Below are 21217 nucleotides of genomic sequence, written 5' to 3'. Positions count from 1 at the left end.
GGCCCTGTTCATGCTGAGCCAGGCTGGGCTAAACTAATTGGCCCCCAGCAGAAATCAAGGCTGAGACTAGTGAAAAGCGGGCTTCTCAAGCACCTCCCTGTTAGGGCCCTTTCAGCTCAGCGTGTGGGCTAAGTCTCTGCCACAGTATCACGTCCTTTGAGTTCATTTCCTGTGTCCCTATACAGGGACGGCAATTTCCTTAAACCAGCTGCCAGGTATCTTGGCCCCCAGGATTCCTGCGCTACAGAGCCCATTTCTCAGAGCAGCCAAAGGGATCTCTGGGCAGGTATAGCGTTGGCTCAGACAAGAGAAGAGGTAAACCTTCTCTCCACCCTTGAGCGAACAGGAAGGCTAGTCTCACTGGCTCCAGGACTGCCAGGCTGGCAGCCCTACTGATGGGCTCCTTGGGTCATGTTCTCAGTACAAAGATGGTGGGATTGGGGACAGGAAGAGCAAAGGGAGCTCACATCCCAGTGAGAAACATTCAGGATGTGGAGGCCTCCTGTTGGTCTCTAACCACGTGCCCTCGTTTTACTTTGGTGTCCTCCAGCACCTCCTCCAGGTGAACCAATTGGCATCCATGGACAGATCCAAATGCCCAGGTGTTTGGTTCCTGGGCTCTTAGTACTCCCTACTCACTACTGCTTCCCTCTCAAAGAAGAAAAAGATGAATCAGGAAAAAGGAAACTCACATTTGCTGAGCAAGTATTGGTTGCCAGACACTGTCTTGGGCACTTTCCTATATATCCTCCCATTTCTTTCTTTCTATTTTCTTTTCTTTTTTTGGTGGGGGGAATGTTGTGCCTCGGATGTAAAAAATTGCATTGATCGAAATTCTGTTAGAGTCAAACTATTATTAATTCATGCGTGGCCCACTTTGTTTTATTATATTTCTATTTTTTATTCATCTTACTTTATGTCTTTCCCTCTTTATTTCCCTTCCCAATCTCATGTCCTTTCCTGATGAACACTCACTCTTATGTTTGATTTACATAAGTGATATAATCCTGTACATCTTTTTCTGCTTCTTTGTTTCATGCAACATCACAATTATACAGAGCTAATTGTGTTGATATCTATGGATCTAGTGTGCTCATTTTGACTACTGCATAGTATTCCATGGTTTGCATGTTTTGCATTTTATTCATCCATTCCCCCGTTGATGGACGTTTAGGTTGTTTCCTATTCCCTTCTATTGCAATATTGCAATAAACATTTTACCAGCCACTTAGTGTACCAGTGAAAGCAGTTCTTGGAGGATATATACCCAGAAGTAGAATTGCTCTGTCACAGGGTATATAAAAACTTAAATTTTCTAAATATTTCCAAATCCCTCTCTAAAATGACTATATCCATTTACGTAATTCTTAGCAATGTATGAGGATCCCCATCTCTCTACATTGTAACCAACACTTGTTATTAGCTTATTCTTTTTAACTGTATTGCCAGTCTAATGAGTATAAAAGAGTATCCTGCTGCTATTTTAATTTGACTTTCCCTAATTATAATGAGGTTGAACATTTCCTCAGATGATTATAATCCACTTATTTGAGCGTCCCCTTCTGCAAGTTGCCTATTGGTATATTTGCTGTTAACTTTATCAGATTTCCTGTCTCTTTCTTGCCCTACATATTCTGGATATTAATCTTTTTTGCTCATGTACATTACAAATATTTTCTCCAAGTCTGTCACCTCTCTGTTCAGTTTGCCCATTGTGTTCTCTGTAGAAAAGAAATCTTTACTGTTAATGGACTTTAATCAAATCTGCCTACTTTTGCCTTTATGATTTGTGCTCTCCACACCTTAAGAAAGCCATTCTACCATAATCCTGCAAAGATATTCTCCTACATTTTCCACTAAGGGTTGTATAGTTTTGCCTTTTATGTTTAAGCCTTCAACACCCTTAGAGTTGATTTTGTATAGGGCATTAGATAAGCTCTTAATCTTATTTTTCTATATAATAAGCCAACTTTCCCCACTATCCCTCTATCGCTGCACTATGCCGATTTTACATAGCATGGACCTTTCCTGTGGCCCTCGGTTCTTGAGCAGTAAGTCAAGATCTATTTACTGAGCTTCTATTGTGTTTCAAAGCCCTGAAAATGGAGTCTAGTGGACTTTATGTTACAGAGCCTACCTTCAGGAAACGTGCCATCTAGCCGGGAGAATAAAACAAGGACAGAAGGACTTGAGAGTATACAAAAAGCAACACCTAGGGGAGGATAAGTAAAGACCTTAGGAGCTGAGAATGCAAGTGTGAAGGGTTAAAGAGGGAGCAGGGGCTCTATTCGCAAGCGAGGATGGATAAAATGTTTGGGAGGGGTGCAGGGACACCGTTTGATACCTTTGCTCTGAGATGCTCATCCAATCAAGCTAGGTTTATGTAGCTGCCACAGAATGAAAGAGGAGATAGGAGCCACTGACACTTCACCATTTGCTATCATCTGGCCTTGCTGGTGCCCTCAGGGTTTCCTTGCCATGCCCTTCTCCCCTCCTGTAGCTCCTCAGCCCCAGGGTACCAATTAAGAAGGAAGCAAGGTCATTTTTGAGTAGATCCCAGGCACCCAGTCCACAAAATTTCCCTGAATTAGCTGTCTCCCATCTCAGAGCAATTGAGTGAATTGAAGGGAACTATTTATAAAAGAAGAAGAAGAATATAATACCCTCACAGCCATTCTGGAGCCCACATTTTCTTCACAAATGTGCTCTACCTTCGTCACCAGTGGGAAGGGAGGCAGCTGATGGAAGAAGATTTGGTGGACTGGGTGCCTGAACTCCAGTCAAAAAGGACCTTGGGATGTGGAAGACACTAGACAGGAGTTCCATGACTGCCAGAACTGAGCTGCCTCCCTTTTCCCAGAGGCCTCCCTCAGCCCAAACTCCTGGCTTTTAGTTTGCCTATGCCTTTCCTGTTCTGTGGCTAGGAAGAACAAAACCATAGAGGCTTCAGAGAGCTTCAGGGAACCCTCCTCCCCCACCAGTCCCCCTCTGCCTCAGGAAGCTGCACCTGCCACAAAGGTGTAACATCTTGCATTCCAAACTTGGCCCTCCCTGGAGTCTGCATCGCAAAGTACACACCAATTATCCTCAGCAGGTCAGCCTGTATTTAGTGTAGCCTGCATCAGGAGCTGATTTTGCTCCTGGTAATCTCCTTCTGCTTTAGTGATTTGAGATTTTGGAGCGGTAGGAGGGAGGGGAACAGAGAGGAAGCAGGGTGGGGGAAGAAAAGCAAACAGAACTCATCAAAACCAACAAACAAAAAAGCACAAGCTTCCAGCTCCTTAATCCTCTCAGGGCCTACTCCTCACCATGGCAACCAGTAAGCCTCCAGGCCTCCTCAGTCCTCATCCAGTTGTTAGTGAAGAGCAGCGGCTGGCTGTTTTGCCTGGGATGATTTCAATACTGGGCAAATTAAACTGGTGCTGGGGAGATGTGGAAGTTGAAAGAGGAGGAAGCGGCTGAGAGAAGAAAGGGAACACTGAGGTAGGGAAAGGCAGGTTTCCATTAGGTAGCATCTCTCAGGAAGTCTCTTGGGAAGATGGAGAGGACCTCCAATGCAGGCCTGGATTAACCCTCAAAGGTCCTGGTGAAGGCCAGCCCTCCTCACTCTCTTCCCCATTCCCCTCAGGCAAGCCTCTGCAGTCTGAGGGATCCTTCAGTGTGTGTGGATGCCAGTCAGCTCTTTGTGGCCTGAAGTGATTTGTTCCTTCTTTGGCCAAAAGCAGAAAGAAGAGATAGAAAGTAAAAGTCAGCAGAGTACCCACTTTCACCTCGCCCGGGAGGTAGCTGGTCATTGGTAAGAGTATAACTCTCCAAAGAAATAGGAGGTGCACTCCTCAGGAAAGGTTCCTGGCAACTCAGCTCCTCTGACCTCCAGCTCTGCCTCGCCAGGCCTCCCAAAGGCACCATTTCCACAGCCCTCATTTGGTTCGATCTGTCTGCTAAAGGGCACTGACCCTCAGGGATGGACAGTCAACTGCCAAGGTGGACAGCCCTTCACATCATATCAGAGGCTCTATAACTCCCGCTGGCAACTGCTTTGGCAACTGTCTTTCCTAAGAAACTGAGGCTGGAGATGGGTATGGGGCTGGAGCAGATTCACTGACCCACATAATGAGCTGGGTCTTGACTCGAAAATCAGTCCCAAGGCTAGTCCCCAGGCAGCTCACACTGGCTCTGCACGATAGCAGTGTGAATAAATTCTTAGATCCCTTACCAAATGCATGCTTTGACAAGGAAAGGGCAGGCAGTAAGTTGGGGAAGAAGGACTCAGGGAAGGCCCTTCGGAGTTTGGCTCACGTCCACAGCTAGTGAAGAGTTTCTTGCTCAATTTGTTCTTCGTGGGTTTGGTTTCACCTATTGCAAAGGGAACTAGACACTCCTTACTCCTTAAAAACACTATCTTCCTTCCTCGGTATGTCCCCTTGTGTCTGATACCATCCACACACTCTTCCCATTCCCTTAGTGAGCAGCTGAGTCCCGAGTCTGGAAAAATAACCATCTCCCCTTCAGCCCCAACCTCCAAGATCTTAATAACTTACAGTAATTAGTTTCTGAGCCAGGGTGGAGTCTTGCTTTCACACTCACTCACATACCAAACATTTATTGACAGTCTCTAAAATAAAGTCCATGCGGGCAGGTGCCGTGTCTGATTTTGCTCACCATTGTGTCTCCAGTGCCTGCTTACTATGCAGTAGATATTCTGCGAAGATTTTTTTGAATGAAGCCTACTTTGTATATAATCTGAGTTTGTTGATCACTTAAGATAACAGTGGCATCTAAAGCCACCCTTTATTGAACAATTACTATGTGCCAGCGCCTGTGTTAAGTACTTCATATGCATGCTCTAATATAATGCTTATGAGAACATGGAGGGGTAGAAACTATTGTTTAATTCCATTCCAGAGATGAAAATAACAAGGCTCAGGGACGTTGGTTAATTTTTCCAAACTCACATGGTTAATAAATGGCAGAGCCTGATATCAAACTCAGGTCCCTTGGCCTCCAAAGCCTGCCTCCCTATACATCTGGTGTTAAGGAAGAGCTATTGAGATGGAGGTCACTATCTTGGCTCCCCAAAATGCCAGCTAGCCTTTCACAGAGGCAATTCCTTGGCTACATACTTTATTCCCAACACTGGCAAATCAGTTTGTTCGAAGAGGCCCAGGTGAGAGAGTGTGAATTGCTAAGTGTGCCTTTCTATTTAGCAATATCCCTTACACAGGTACAATGTTGTACAGTTTACAGAACACTTTTATCTCTCCCATGGTCTTCCCAGCAATCATAAGAGGGAGTTCTGTTACTGTTACTCACTTTACAGATAAGGAAACTGAGGCTCAAGGAGATAATGCAAATTGCCTAAGGTCACACAGCCAAGAAAAGGTAGAGCTGGGGCTAGAATCCACTCTTTTCTGGTTTGAAAACCCCAGAGCATAAGCCCCTGGGTCCTTGGCATATAAAGCATTGGCAACCTTGGTTTGCATTATGTGCTAATTCCCACTAAAGAACCTCTGCCTTCAATGAAAACAGGATTGAAACAAAAAAACAACCCACTAACTGGGAAAAAATATTTGCAATTCATATATCTGACAAAGGCTTAATATCCTTAATATATAAAGAACTCTCGCAACTCAACCACAAAACATCAAACAACCCAATCAAAAAATGGGCTGGAGACATGAACAGACATTTCTCCAAAGAAGATATACTGATGGTCAATAGGCACATGAAAAGATGCTCATCATCGCTGATCATCAGGGAAATGCAAATCAAAACTACACTAAGATATCACCTTACACCCGTTAGAATGACAAAAATATCTAAAACTAATAGCAACAAATGTTGGAGAGGTTGCAGAGAAAAAGGAACCCTCATACACTGCTGGTGGGAATGCAAACTGGTGCAGCCACTATGGAAAACAGTATGGAGATTCCTCAAAAAACTAAAAATAGAACTACCATATGATCCAGCCATCCCACTACTGGGTATTTATCCAAAGAGCCTGAAGTCAGCAATCCCAAAAGTCCTGTGCACCCCAATGTTTATTGCAGCACTGTTTACAATAGCCAAGACGTGGAAGCAACCTAAGTGCCCATCAACAGACGAATGGGTAAAGAAGATGTGGTACATATATACAATGGAATACTACTCAGCTGCAAAACAGAACAAAATCATTCCATTTGCAATAACATGGATGGACCTTGAGAGAATTATGTTAAGTGAAATAAGCCAGCAAGAGAAAGATAATCTGTGTATGACTCCACTCATATGAGGAATTTAAAACTATGGACCAAGAACAGTTTAGTGGATACCAGGGGAAAGGTGGGGTGGGGGGTGGGCACAAAGGGTGAAGTGGTGCACCTACAACATGACTGACAAACATTAATGTACAATTGAAATTTCACAAGATTGTAACCTATCAATAACTCAATAAAAAAAATAATAATAAAAAAATAAAAAAAATTAAGAAAAAAAGAACCTCTGCCTTCTATTCATACAAGGATAATCTTGGGCTTTGGCGTTGCATCCCAAATTGCTAACTGGGAAGAAGCTTGGCATCTCTCATGCGCTGTCGGAAGTAGAAACACATTACCTTGCAGGAAAACCTTTTGATGTCTTCTCCTCAGAGGTGCTGTCTAAAAACTAGCCTCTCCCTGGCCACCCCCCAAACTACGGAGGGATATGTGCGCAGATGCAGTGCAACCTGGCAAGGGCTTATGTGAGTTTGTTTCTTTTCCCCTGGCACCTAAATGAGAACCAGGAATGCATGTCACTCCTTCCCTCCATCTGTCCTCTTTCCCCTCTGAGGACTGTTAATCATTTTTAAAGTCTCAATGAATAAAAAAAAAAAAGAGGCCACCACCCCCAGAGATTACAACACTGCTCTCTGGAAGTAGGCATCGGCCATGAAGAGATTACTGCTTGATGGGGCAAAAGCCAAAAGATTACTGGGGATTTGTACCAGCCTAAATTGGCTTAACTCCTAAGTCTCAAAGTGGCTTGGACAAGGATCCCTCAGAATTCTGTTAGTGACACCTGTGTAGCCTTCCTTCTCCTCATCCTCTCCTGCACCACTATCACCCCAGCCCCCATTCCTCCCAGAACAAGATGCAGTCTTTCTCTGCCTCGCCCAATGTCCAGGGACTCTTCTCAGAAGGAATAACATTTCTTGGGCTTCCTTCACTGAATTATTCATCTTCGCTGCCTGGGCATGACAAAACTTCTCGTTAAAAGCCCTGGGTGGGGGCTGGCCCAGTGGCGCAGTGGTTAAGTTCCTACATTCCACTTCAGTGGCCCGGGGTGCGCCAGTTTGGATCCCGGGTGCAGACATGGCACTGCTTGGCAAGCCATGCTGTGGCAGTTGTCCCACATATAAAGTAGAGGAAGATGGGCATGGATGTTAGCTCAGGGTCAGTCTTTTGCAGCAAAAAGAGGAGGATTGGCCACAGATATTAGCTCAGGGCTAATCTTCCCCCTCACACACACACAAAAATGCCCTGGGTGAGAGACACCTACCTGTTCCCAGACCCCACAGCTAGCTGGGGACAAAGCCACAGGGAAGGAGAGATGCAGAGGTAGGGCTGGGAGGTTTCCCCAAAGGGCCTGTGGAAGGGAGTCCCTGGGGCCCAGGGACACAGGAGGGTGGGGGACACATGGAGGCTCTTCACTGCAGGGTGACCACAGTGCTGGTCTGGGGCGTCATCCTTCTCAAAAGCTTTGGACAAACACAGAGGGCCTGATCCCGCCATTTTTCCCAGACTTAGAACCTTCCAGTGCTAGGCAGTCAAAGGAGATCCAGTCATGGGATTGAAGAGAACTCAGCCTCTGTCTAGGCCATCAGGACTCTGCTTGGCTGGGGCAAGTAGGGTAAGCTAACCGAATTGTACTAGCCGGGGTGGGGGAGAGGAGACCTAACTCCTGGTTGCAGCTCTGGCATTAACTGGCTGTGTGACCCTGGGCACCCGGCTTGCCTTCTCTTTGTCTGAGTCTTCACACAAGTGCACAAGAGAGGCAGCATGCACCGTGCAGCAGCAATTCAAGGTGTGGGCCCTGGAGCCAGGCTGCCCGGGTTCCCATCCCAGCTCTGCCTCTTCCCAGGGACGTGATGGTGAAAACCCTTTTAGCCTGACAAAGCCTCAGTCTCCTCATCTGTGAAACGGGGACAACAGTAGTGCCCACCTCGAAAGTTGCTGCAAACGAGTGCACAGCAGTCAGCACGCAGCCTGAAAGAGCACTCAATAAACGTTAGCTATTTGCCTCTCGTCAGAGATCCTCATTCTCTGGAGTTTTGTCACCGGTGTATGTCCTAGCAGCTCAAAGCAAGTCTTAAAAGTACTTAACACTTCCTCAAGGTTGTTTTTCAGACCTATGTTAGGAAGAGATACCATCGCCAACTGGCCTGAACCAGGCAGAGCCCTACAGCGAGAGCAGCGCCTGCATGGACGGCCCAGAGTTGACCTAGTCTCCCTCTGTCTCATTTTAATACTAAAGTCTCCACCCCAGGAAGAACCTAAGCCTTATTAGCCTCACACATGATGTACGTGAGAGCATGTGTTCCCACTGAGCCTGCACCCACGGCTTTCCCCACTGAATATGCATTCCCCATCCGAAAGAAATGGCCCCTGCTGTCCCGTGCTAGGGGAGAGCCACGACTTGGGAAATGATTCCACGTGATCTCCTCCTTGCTACAAATAAATTTTACTTCGTGTGACAACTACTTCTGGTGAAGGCTCTGATTTCAACTCACCACGAAGCTGATCCACTTTGGTTCAGTAACAGTTTGATCTGTTGAACAGTGAACTTTCAGGTCTGTCATTTGTTCCAGGGTTCAAGTCACTGGGACCTGGCTTTTCATTCTGGACGGAGCATGACATTTTGGCAATGAGAGGAGGTGGTCTGCAGGTTGCCTGAGCCACCCCTTCAGGATCCATGCAGATCATGTCCCATGTGATTTCATGCAAAAGCACGTGTGTCCTCCTCATTTTTGAGGCCCCAGTGGAAACACTGCTGTGGAGACCAATGCTCCCGGGCTCCCGAGGCCACCTGCCCACAGCTCTGCATACAGCTGGGTAAGGGCTATGGGGCAAGAAAAGTAATTTTCCCTCTTCCCTTCCAGGCTCCTGGCTGAGACATCCCTGTAATAAAACACAGACTGACAGGAAAAAAACAAACAGAAGTTTAATACCATCTATACCTCCTGGATACACAGAAGAGAGCCAGGAAACTTGAGTAACTGCCTGAAATGGCCCAAGCTACCACCTTAAATCTCCAGCTAAAGACAAAAGACGTTGTGGTGGGACAGTTTTGGGAGGTTTTCAGGGAAAGCAAGGTCACCAAGGGTAAGGTTGTCATGCAGATTTAAGTCCTTGCCTCCCCATCGAGAGGAGTTTCAAGAGATTTAGAGTCAACCTTCTCTTCCTGGTACAGTACAGAGAGGGAGACACCCTTACAGAGATTTCCCGTATAAACATAATTGTCTCCTAGAAAGGGTAACTTCTACTCAGTTCTCAGAGCTTTCCTATGTCTGCTGTTTCTTGAAAATAATCAGCCTAAAATAACCCTGATGCCAGTGAGACACATTTAGGGGTGGCAAACTCTGCTCCTTTTCAGTGTCCACCTTCAGGGAGCCAGAGACAGGGTCCAGGGCGAGGGCAAGGGTGCAGCCTGCCCCAGGGCCTCTCCTGCCCCGGCCTCTGGGTGCCCAGACAACCAGCCTGAAATGGGGCACCTGCTTCCCCTGCCTCCTACCCAGACCTGGCTGCTGTGGCTTCTCTGTTTGCTTTATGTTTGGGGAGTGACTGGGACTCTGCCCAGAGATGGGAGCCTACGAAGAAGGGGCCCAGGCCCTGCTTTGTCACCTTTCATGCCCATTAATGGGGTGGCAAGCGACCTTCCCAAGAGAGCAGCGAGGACTGACACTCAGCATTGTCGTCCAGGCCGGGGCTGCCACCAGTGCCTCCCCAACCGTTCTTTCCCTCATGCCTTCATCCATTCATTCATTCTGAAATATTTAGCTGCCCCTTCTCCTTGCCTGGCCCTGCATGAGGTGTGTAGGGGGCTCAGCCATGAGAAAAACGGGCATAGGCCTCGACCTCGTGCATCTGACAGTCTCATGGGTGAGGGGGCATTTATGAGGACCCACACTTGGATGCGAGATTACAAATTGAGAGAAACAGAAGAAAACAAAAAGCAGAATGTTGTGAGGACCTGTCAGATCGAGTGGGAGGCCAGGAAAGAACTCGGAGGAGGAGGTGATGTTCAGGCCCGACCCTGGAGAAGAGAAGGAACCAGTCAGGCAGAGTGCAGGGGAGATGGGTGCAGGAGGGCCCAGGTGTGTCCCTGCCCCTGGGCCAGGGCATTTCTGAACTTTTTGCCCTGGTGGAGGCAGGCTTCCTTTGGTCTGGACGCTTGTTGGCTTTCACTTGTCAAACAAACTCTCTGGCTGCTGCTGCTGAGGCTTTTAAACGCCTAGCCCTCAGACCACGTGTGTCAGAGTGGGCCAGGAAACTTGACCAAGTGTCGGTGTCTGGGCCACATCACCTGCCAGAGACTTGGATCAAGCAGGTGGAGGTGGGGCCAGAGAATTTGCATTTTTAACAAGGTCCCCAGGTGGTTCTGACTTTACTGGAACTTGGAGAACCTCTTTACATAGTATAGCATGGGGAAGATGGCTTGGTGGCAGAAAACAAACTATGAAATTATTGCCCATGTTTATTAACCTGGGTTAAATAGTGCCTTTCATTCAAAAGCCTTCTGTGGTCTGGTCCCTGCATGCGTGTTTTTAATGTCAGGCTCTGAAGAACGGGGCTCCCTTCATCTTGGGATTTCTGAGTGAGTTTTTCTTTGGGTTACCAACTGTCCTGGCTTATCTAGAACTCTCCTCGTTGCATAATTGAAAGTTCCATGTCCCGTGAAACTCAGTGTTAGTAAACCCAGACGATTGGCCACCTTAGTTTCTTACAGAAGTGTCCACCCAGATTTACTTTGAAGAGGGAGGAATCATTAGAAGTGTCCCCCATATCCCTCTGGCCAAAGTGCTCCCTACCTGCTCAACTTGCCTTCTCATCTATCTGGAAAGAGCTGCACAGGGTGCTTCTCCCTCCAGCTCCCCAGCCATGTACCTTCTCTCTTTTTTCTTTCTGGACAGGTATCATATCAAAGAGAAGCCATGACAATAAGCCAGCAGGTCCCACAGCATATCTAAAGTGCTGGGGACGGAAACACCAAAGCTTCATTGAGGGTTAAGCCCTGGACTGAGAAACCAGAGCAGAAAGAAACCCTCAGCTGCCAGATTCACAGTCTAATAGAAAAAGAAGACGTATAGCATCACCATGGCAACCAGCCTCCAAAGGCCCCCAGCACCTGCTCCTTTCTACACAAGATTTCCCCAAACAGGGATATTTCTTACTTCCTTGTTTTTCTTTTCAATAAAGATGTTAATTTTATTTCCCCTCATTTGTGTTTAATGTTCCACTAGCAATTTCACTTCTCCTCGGCTCTCCAGCCCCTCCCTTTCTCTCTTAAACCTTTTCCTCCCCTGTCTCCCGCTCCTTCTTTTCTTTTCTATCTATCTCCTCTGTTTATTCTGTCTCTCCTCACAACTTCCTGTCCACCCTCTCCCCAAGCAATATTTCTAATCATGTCTAAGCCATTATCCAGGATATTTTATCAGCTGCCGTTCTAACAGCCTGGTAAGCATTTGTCTTTGCTCTGGGTAAGCACTGTGTGGTACTCCCTCCAAAGCCCCCACCCTCTACTCTGGTGTCCACCAGCCAGGGGACACAGTACAGCAAAACCACTTCAGCCCACAGAGCAGATGAAGGGAAAGAGCGGCTCCAGGGTTGAGAATAGTAATAGTTTGTCGAGTGCTGACTGTGTGCCTAGCCTTACGCTAGAGCCTATGTGTATTATTAGCCCATTTAATCTTCATGACAACCCTCATGGCATAGGTCTTATTTATTATTTCACTTAACAGATGGGGAAACAGAGGTTTAGACTGGTTACATCACTTGTAAAAGGCCACACAGCTAGTAAGTGGTAGAGCAAGGATTTAAACCCAGGCAGTTGAGCATCAAAGCCTGCCCCTTTCACAACTACTTTCAGAAGAGGTTCGGGGAGGGAGATCCTGTCCTAACTCATTGAATGGGAATGGGGTCCAGGCAAGCCCTTTCATTAGCATTATTTGGAGGGGGTCTAGTCAATTAAAAGGTCCAGGACAACAAACAAAAACAAAAAAGGTCTTTCTGCTTAGGTGAGTGGGAGCCGTGGAGCAGAAAGAGGAGCAAGGGAGTTGAGGAGCCCTGGCTGTGAGCCTCTTCTCTCTTCAGACACTTAATACATGCATTCACTCATTCTTTCATTCATCCAACACACCCTGAGCAAGTATCTCCCATGAGCCAGGTTCTGCTCAGCCTATCCATAGGCATCCAGGTTGTGGAAAGACTGTTGGGTGCTAGGAGCCCTTTTTATGAGGCCTGGCTCTCCACTTGCCATTTCTGAGCTTATTTTTGGGGATAATGATACTTGTGAGCTGATAAAAAATCATGGCTCTAGAAGCACCTAACATGAGCCCAAGAGGGCTCAACTTCATAGAGGCAGAATTACTTCTACAAGGGAAAGTTCCACTGAGACAAAGGGGGGTGTGCTGAATTCTCCCAGAGACAAGATGGGTCTGGGGGTGCTGGGCCCCCTACCAATCCTCTTAGGAGTGGGATCTCTCAAAGCCAGGGAACCCAAGGCTGCCCACAGCATGTACCTACTTGCCTCTTGGAGCACAAAGCTTCCTCTTTCCAGATCGCTTACTTCTTTTGGTCGAAGAAGAGACCCAGCTTTCTGTGGAACACAGCATTTGGTTCTCACACCAGTCTTCTATGCTGATGAGGTCCCTGGATAAAGAAAGACCTTGCCGAGGCAGGATTATTCTTGTCATTGTCATTATTATAGTGGAGCAATGTGTGCTCAGGCTTGCAAGGGAAGCTGGGCCCGCAGAACAGGGATTAAAAAATGGTTTGGTGGGGGGAGTGCCAAGAAATTCTAAGGAAATCCACTCTTTTCTGTTTCTCTTGCTCTCTCCTCTCTTCTTTCATTTCTCTCCTCAGTTCTGTTTTTCGGAGGAGAATGAGTTACCAAGTAAACAGTGGAGGAAGCAGCTTCTGTATGCATAATTTAGCTGACTTGTGGCTGGTTTAATATAAAGGGACTCCCTTAGCCCTACTGCTGAATCTTTACTGCAAAGTAGCAACTCGGGAAGGCCAGATTGCCTGGGCCTGTGCTCTGCTGGAAGAGCTCATGGCTACCAGGTGCAGTGCAGAGTGTAGGTGTGCACATGTGCATCTTGTGGAGAAGGGCATAGGGGAAACGTCGCAGAACACAAGAGGGAAGGTTGATTTGGGCTTTTGGTAAAAGGCAGTGATGTGATGGAGAGCAGCTGGATTGGGAGCCAAAGTTTCTGAGATCTACTCCAATCTCTGCACCAAATAACTGGATCACCTTCAGTTTGTCATTTCACCCTTTTGGTCCTTTATTTGGCCTTCAAAAAAAGAGGATTGGATTTGATCTCTAATATCCTAGCCATTTCTAAAATTCTATGAATTGGTGGATTTGCATGAGATTTGGAGGGGATTCTAGCCCTTCTTCATTTGCCCCATGCAACTCTCTCCTGTTGAATTTTAGTCTTTTCCCCCATTCCTCACCAAATCAATATATTTAAGGCACCAAATGGAAGGCACAATGCACTTCTAAATCCCCCATGAGGTAGTCAAGGCTGCCGCCATCTCTGCTCATGGAAGCCTGGGCCAAACTGCTGCACAGACATTAGAAGGAACGTTAGAGTCAGCTGCATTTTCCTTCCACTCAGCTCAGGCACAGAGCAGAGTCAAAGAGGATTGCTGACAGGGGGCAGGAGACAGCGGAGCAGAACAGAGAAAATCATACCCTACGGGAAAAAAATATCTGCCGTGTTCATTTCATCCATGGCTTGTGTGGTGGCTGAAAGGACCCCTTCGCTAGGCTGGAGACAACTTCACCACTAAGCACAGCAAAGTCTGATTTGGAAGGAAGTATTAATTGTGGACTACTGTCTATGTCCCTTAATGATGTAAGGATCTAATTTGTTCTCATTTGTCTGGAGCAGCCAGTTGGGGGTTAAGTCTGCCTGGCTTTGTCTCCTGGCTTCCTGGTCAACTTGTTTGACCTTTGGGGAAAAAGCCCTATTCCATGGCCAAGCTCTGTGGAATGCGTGCTGGAGAAAGTGCAGTTTCTTCCGACAGAAGCCTCCAGAGTGGCCTTTGATTCCTAGGAAGGCAGGATATCTGTCCTTTCTCCCTTCTCCACTCATCTTCTAAGACCAAGGGGAGCTGTATGGCAGAATCAAGTCCCACGAGGAATCAACCATTCTGTTATTCCCTGATGCTCACTGGACATCAGTAGACTTCATTTCATCTTTAGAAGATGACACTGTGAATGTGCATTGAGTAGAGGTCTGAGTAGGTGCAAAGCAGTGGAAAGGCCAGAGTCTAAATATGGAATTGGACATGAGACAGACATCTAAACATTCCCTAGATACTAACTGCAAAAAGAAGCCTAGTGTCACCCCTGCTCCAGTCTATTTTATTGGTTGGCTTGATTTCCACCAACTTCTAAACATAATACAGTTATGTTTGGGAAAGTGGAGATAGAATGAGAGTGGAGGTACAGAATGTGAGGCAGAAAAGACAAAGATGAACAGTGTTGTGGGTCTTCACTTTCTCATCTGTAAAATGGATCTAGGAAGGACTGATAATAGCAGATCAGATTGAAAATGGAGTTAAAATAAAGACACTGAAATGTAGCTAATAATAGTTATGAATCCCACTAACTTAAAACAAAGAATCTTCACTACCTCTGACAGGTTGGAAGACTTGAATGCCAGAAACTTCTCTCCCACAGTAACTAGGACTCCTTTCCAGTCTCCATGGGGTCAAGAGAATCCTCTCAGAATAATGAAGAGGGCCCTTTGGTGTCATCAGAGTCTCTGGTGGACTCAGTTCTATCCTGGGATTCAATTTATGCAATTAAAATGAGCTAAGACACCCCAGGCATTGGCCTTCTCAGCACTGATTAACAGCTTCTCCAGGATTTGGTCTCTGCTCTGAGGCATATCTCTTTAGTTTAGCTTTCTCTGGGAATCTTCTGACTGCTGCTGGCTGCCACTTGATCTTGAATGGAATCTCAGCAAACTTTTTGCCAGAATCTGAACCATCAAAAAAGAGCCACTTCAACTTCTCTCCCTCCAGTAGCACTGGGTGAGTTGCACTCTCCTGCCCATGCTTCCAGTTTCCCCTTGGGTGCTTCTCTGAAGTGTGAAAATGTTCGTCCTTACTTGGTGAACCTACTAAATGGTCCTGCTCTACTCCGTTCTACCATTTCACAGACCTGATTCTACGTGGAAAATAATTTGGTCTCCCAAGTGCTTTTGCTTAAGGTGATGCAACTGAGCAGACTTCCCTGGATCTGTGCCACCGCTTGCTTGAAAATGTCAAGACCTCAGCATCCTATTTGTCTCTCCTGAAACTGGACCATAATTGAGGCTGGATGTACTGGGTTTGCAGTTGTGATACAGCCTTTGACTCAGCAGTGGGCACACTGCTGTGGAAAGTGAGGGGATTATAGAACACGTGGGATGTAACGCATGGTAGAAAGGCAATGTGAAGGTTACAGAAAGAAACTGACAATGGGCAGGAAAGAGAAGTCAGAGTTCTCAAAGCAATGCTCTCTCTCGGTGTCGAACGATGATGTTGCTGACAGTGCAGGAGTGGGTGGCAGCAAAAGCCGGTGTATGTGATCTGCTGAGGTTTGGAGTAGCTTGTTGTCTGATTAGCATCTCTGGTGACTCTTTGAGAGTGACTGTCATTGATTAGAATCTGTCGCTTTGGGCTATATGCAGCATAACTTCTGCAAAGTGAGTTAACCCACCCTGTACAAAGAGAAGTGGTTGAATTTGGCACCCTACCTAGCGATTGCAATTACCCTGCATAAACAACTGTGACTAAAAGGGCTTCATTAGTACAGTACATGTAGAAGCCACAACCACAAATCAAAGAACAAGATCCACCTGCACTCAGGATGAAAGGGACTACTCATCACTCCCCAACTTTATCACACCTCGCAATCACACTCTTGGACAATAATTCCCGGCAGCAGGGGCACCATCTTCGGATTATCGAGAAGAGCTCTGTGTGTGTGTATGTGTTTGTCTGCATGCACACACATGTGTATACTTACATGGTGAACACTGCAGGAGTGCAAGATTAAACTAGAGCATCTTTTCTAATGTTAAATTTCTAATCTTTGCTATATAAAACTTGCTAATTTAACTATAACTATTTGATTGGTACCCTTAACGCAAATTCAGTTTTTTGCATAATTCTATATAGTCACCAACTAAACTTTTCCTTACTTCATTGTCCAGTGTCCTATTGCAGCAGACATTGAATTTATCCATGGTAAAACCAAAAAAGAAGACAGGAGGACAGACAGAAAGACAGACTGAAAGACAAAGACAGCAGAGAGGAAGGGATGGAGGGAGGAAAAGCAAATCCTAAATAATTGGAGACCACTCGGAGAAGAACCACAGCAGGAGTGCTAAGAGTACTGTTAACGCCCTAACTCTCCGAGTGAGGAAGGTGCTCATTAGCAGCACAGACAAATATGTCTGCACCACCACAGACGCTCATGGGACTCAGACATGTGTATTCTGTATAGGGTTGGATTATTGGAGGATTAGCTTCTTGGGAGGATGTCTGCAGGTGATGACCTGTGTAATGTGACTAGCAGACAGATTCTGGGATAGACGGAAAGGAAACTCATTCCTGCCTGCTGAAAATTAGTCTCTCTCTTTTCTAGGCTGTGTGATAAATGCCCAACGCAAATGCTGTGAGAGGTACTTAGGCCCTGGGGCACTGATGATGACCCACACAGAACCTTCTTTTGGAAGGAATTACATTACTACCCCACTAGAATGTAAGCTACATGAGGACATGGGCTCCGCTTGCTTTTTTCACTGTTGTATCTCCGGCACCTTCAACATCTGGTGTATGATTTGCCCTCGATAAATATTTGTTGAGTGGTGCATGGATTAGTAGGAATGTGATCCATTCCACACGGTAAATATTCGTTCATCTTTCCAAGTTCTGTTGCTTTATGTTATGTAAGGGCTTCACACCTCACGTGGCATGGATGATCATAATCCCCAAATGGGTAAAACAAGATATTCAAGAGCATGATCAAAAGCAAAAACCAATTTACTTTTGAGGAGAGGCGTGACGTGGTCCTATCATTCCCAAAAAAGAATGTTTCAGAGTTATGAGAGCCAAGAGACAAGGTGAGTCCATGTAAACTCTGTGGAAACCTGAATGAAACTCTCCTGCACACCTGGTGAATTGCTCTTGAGTAGCTGATGGGCTGAGTAATGATTCTGAGGGTCCAGCAGGGGAGAAATGCTACACACCTGGATGCTAATCAATACACCTTTACTGGCTGGAGCCCCACCTCTCTGTTATCCCATGGATGCTGAACAGAGAGCCCAGCAACAGAGGCGGGACCATTGCTCACTGGTGCTATCCTGGTGCTGATATCTGGTTTGTCTTTGAGGACTGGGAGGAGCTCAGTAAATCTCTCCATGGGCTCCCGCCAAGTTCAGACACCCCAGCCTTTGTCTGCAAATCCCATGCCTGAAAAATTCCATAAAAAGAAGGAAGGCTAATCTTTGAAACATCAGACTTAAGCCAGTCCCTCTCCAAGAGTCATAGGAGAGCACTGAAGATGTCTAAAACATCGGCCATTTTGTTCTTCCTTCCTCCAGCTGAGTCGAGGACTGTGAAACTCCCACCACCTCTACTACCCACACACACTATGCATGTTTCCTTGAGTCTGAAGGGCAAAAGGTCTTCCCGCCTCTGCTGGCAGTGCTCCCTCAGCACCTGAAGTTGAACCCCCACTTTCAAGTAAATTCTCACATGCTTGGAGGTTGAAAACGACCCTGAATAGAAAAACTCACACGCAGCAAAAAGATGCAGCCTTGCTCCTTGGAGATCCAACTGAAACGGCCCCATCCTTGTCAGCAGATTTTTTTAAAAAGCGTCTGTCTTTTATTTCACCCCCTCCCAACTTCTTACCCCAATGCTTCTGAAAAGTAGCTAATTCTCTGGGAGTTTTTTTAGATTGAGGATACAGCCTGCCTTCCAAGGTACCCCTCAGACCACTTTCTACTCTAATAAGTGGGATAGGCAATATGGGGGAGTTGGGTCCAGGAAGGTATGCTAACGGATTCTCCAACTTTGTCACCAAAATTCAGCCCCAGAAGTCACAAATAATACCCATCCCAACACAGACATGTGGCTCCTCAGACTGAAGTTTCAGGAAGCCTGCTTGTCAGGAGGGTGCAATTGCAATTTTCCTTGCATAGGGCTGAAATATGACAGACTCTTTCCTGGAATGAAACATTTATGAAAATGTGCTTAATCCATTTTTAGCAGCTCAGTAGTTTTTTTCATGATGAAATAATATCTTTCATCCTGAAAAACACTTTGCCTATTGTAACTTCTACACAACCTCAGCACTGCAATATAGTCAGTCCTCAGACCAATGTGGCAGCCAGTTGCAAAACAGGAAAAGGGTGCAGTACATTTTGAAATGTGGAGGTTCATATACACCATAGTTTGACAAAAAGAGGAGGAAAAGGTTAGGGAGCAAGGCTGGTGACAACTTTGTACCCTTCCACACCAGAAAGTGCTGAGATCATCTTCAGAGAGGGTGGCTTCCTGTTGGTACAGGGAAGTCTTGAATGGGCATCTCTCCTGCTGCTTGTCACATCCTAGGAGAAGCTTTCCCAGTTCTTTGCCTCTCTTTCCTCTCTTCTTCTCCCAAAGAGTCTGCTTCCAGCACCCTGAAAAGGCCGTACCCCTTTATCATGCCAGCAGACATTTGGACATTGCTGCAGCCTCGAATAAGAAGGCACCTTTCCTCCCAGGAAGCTGACCCTGCTTTGCTCTCAGCACTCAGGGATCCCATGGGGCACACAAGAGGTGAGACCCGAGACAATGGACCAGTCCCCAGGGGCCTATGCCTTCCATTAGCCAAGAATTCCAGATGAGGGAGTATGAGGCCATAGGCCTAAGGGGCAAGGGAATGAAAACTGCCTCCTCATTTCTCCTTATCACCATTACCTAATGCTAGCCCTCTCTTGGTGTGTCAGACTTATCATTCTTATTTGACAGAGAAAGATGCAAAGGCATCTGGGCTGGGGGATGCCCAGTTTGCTTCTCTTAATGAACATTCATTAATTGCCTATAATGTGCCACGTCTGGGCTGGGCCTGGGGATTTGGTGGATCATGTGTCTCTGCCCACAGGGAGTCTAGGTATGGGGGTGGGGGAGGCAGGTAAGTGGGCAGCTGTAACAGGCTCCAGGTGCTGTGAAGGAGGAAGGCGAAGGTCCTGTGGCAACACATTGGAGGGTCTCCTAACCCAGAACCGAGGCAGGCTGGAGCAGTTCAAGAAGTCTTCCTTGAGAAAGTGACAACAAAACTCAGCCTGGAAACTACCTGGAAGCTGGAGAGACAGGTGATTCAAGATGCATCAGTGGGATGAGCAGAGTGACCAGATCATGCAGTGCCTTTAAATTGCTGCTTTTGGAGGGTGCATCCGGGGGGAGGTGGGAGGGAAGGAAACATCTATGAGTCTCCCTCCTCCCCCCACTCCAAGACTCTCTAGGGTTTGGAGAGTGATCACTGCCCAAAGAGAATCTGGCTCCCCAGCAGGCAGGCTGAGGCGGGCTCAACACCTTGAACTTCAGCCTGAGAGCAATAGGGAACAGTTGAGGCAGAGGGAGTGATATGATCAGGTTTGTTAGAGGGAGTGAGTTAAACAGAGGAGACAAGTGTCCCCCCCCCACACATACACACACACTGCCCTTAGCTCCCTACTTGGAGCTCTGCCCTAAGAAGTTCCGTAAGGCTTGGTTGTGCCCAGGGAGTGGGGACTGTGATGCTTGTGAGGAAACAGGGAAGGAGGGCGAGCAAGTGATGCTAAAGATGTTTTGGGGATAATTTGCTCATTAAATTTTGTGCTTACTGGTCATATACCTGTTATTTGAAACTTGTAATGTTCCCAGTCTCAATTCCAAAAGCCCAGCTCCCCCATCTACATTTCAGTGTGTATTCTTTAAAATTATCTTCTTTCCCTTTCATTTGTGGTTTGAAAACCACATTCCTCTTCTTTAATAATAACACAGCCACAAGGGAGATGCAGGACAAGTTCCACCCCTCGCTGCTTTGTCATTAATCCCACTAAGTACCTAATGGGTCTCATAGAAGAGTTTTCAATCTCCACAAACCCTCTCTGGCTGCAGGCAGCTCTGGGGTTGACCCCTGTAAAGTGACACCGACCCCTCCCCCAGTACACTCTCAGAACTCAGGAGAGCTGGTGTGAGAGTTTCTGCTGAAGAAGAAATGAAAACCCTTGGCTTCTCACTGTGCAACTTAGAAGGAGAGAGTGAGAGAATGGAGATAATGGGGAGGTTGAGAGAGAAAACGGGGAGAGAGAGAAAGTGAGGGCTGAAGAAGAAGGCAAGACAGACACAGAAGGTGAGACACAGAGAGGACACAGAGAGGGAGATGGAGAGAGAATAGATGAAGGAAAGCTTCAGGGAGAGAGGGAGGAAAAGAGGGAGGGAAGGAGAGATGATGCGTGGGCAAGTTTGGGGAAGGGTCCAGCAGAGGACATGGAGTTGAAGCACCTGGATGCTGTAAGCAAATGGGCAGAGGCAAAAGAGGAGACCAGCCCACCTTCCCTGTCTCTCTCCTCCCTGTCTCTCTCCTCCATCAGGGGCTGTGGAGTGCTAGGTCACTGTTCGTGGTCCCCTTGACTCCTCTGAAGCTTGCAAAACCTGCTGTGTGCCAAGCCTGCCCTCCCCAGCCAGGGACACCTGTCCCTTCCCACAGCCTAGCCAGGCTGGGGAGAGGGTGTCGGGCTGGGGAGAGGGTGTTGGGGAATGGGGGTCTCCAAGAGCTACAGAGGGCCAGCCAAGCTCAGCAGAGATGAACTGAGGGAAGGAAGCAGGCAAACAAAAGGCTGCACACCTAAGGACGAAGGAGATGAGGGTAGGTGGACAGAATGACAGGCAGGCAGACCACATATGAGGAGGACTCCGAAGTTCCTCAGTATCATCCATCCCCCATGCCT

At 46.9% G+C, this 21217-nt stretch overlaps 1 long non-coding RNA gene across 1 annotated transcript in view; it reads left to right on the top strand.

The window, feature by feature from the left end:
- LOC139042756 (uncharacterized) overlaps nucleotides 1-11445 on the top strand; it is a 34051-nt gene extending 22606 nt beyond the window's left edge. The window contains exon 3 of the long non-coding RNA XR_011499871.1: nucleotides 11147-11445. This is a non-coding gene — a long non-coding RNA (uncharacterized lncRNA). The remainder of the gene's footprint in view (nucleotides 1-11146) is intronic.
- The last annotated feature ends 9772 nt before the right edge of the window (nucleotides 11446-21217 follow it).

This window comes from Equus asinus, chromosome X, assembly GCF_041296235.1.
Source record: "Equus asinus isolate D_3611 breed Donkey chromosome X, EquAss-T2T_v2, whole genome shotgun sequence".
NCBI classification, from domain to species: Eukaryota; Metazoa; Chordata; class Mammalia; order Perissodactyla; family Equidae; genus Equus; species Equus asinus.
This window is presented reverse-complemented; position numbering and strand designations above follow the sequence as displayed.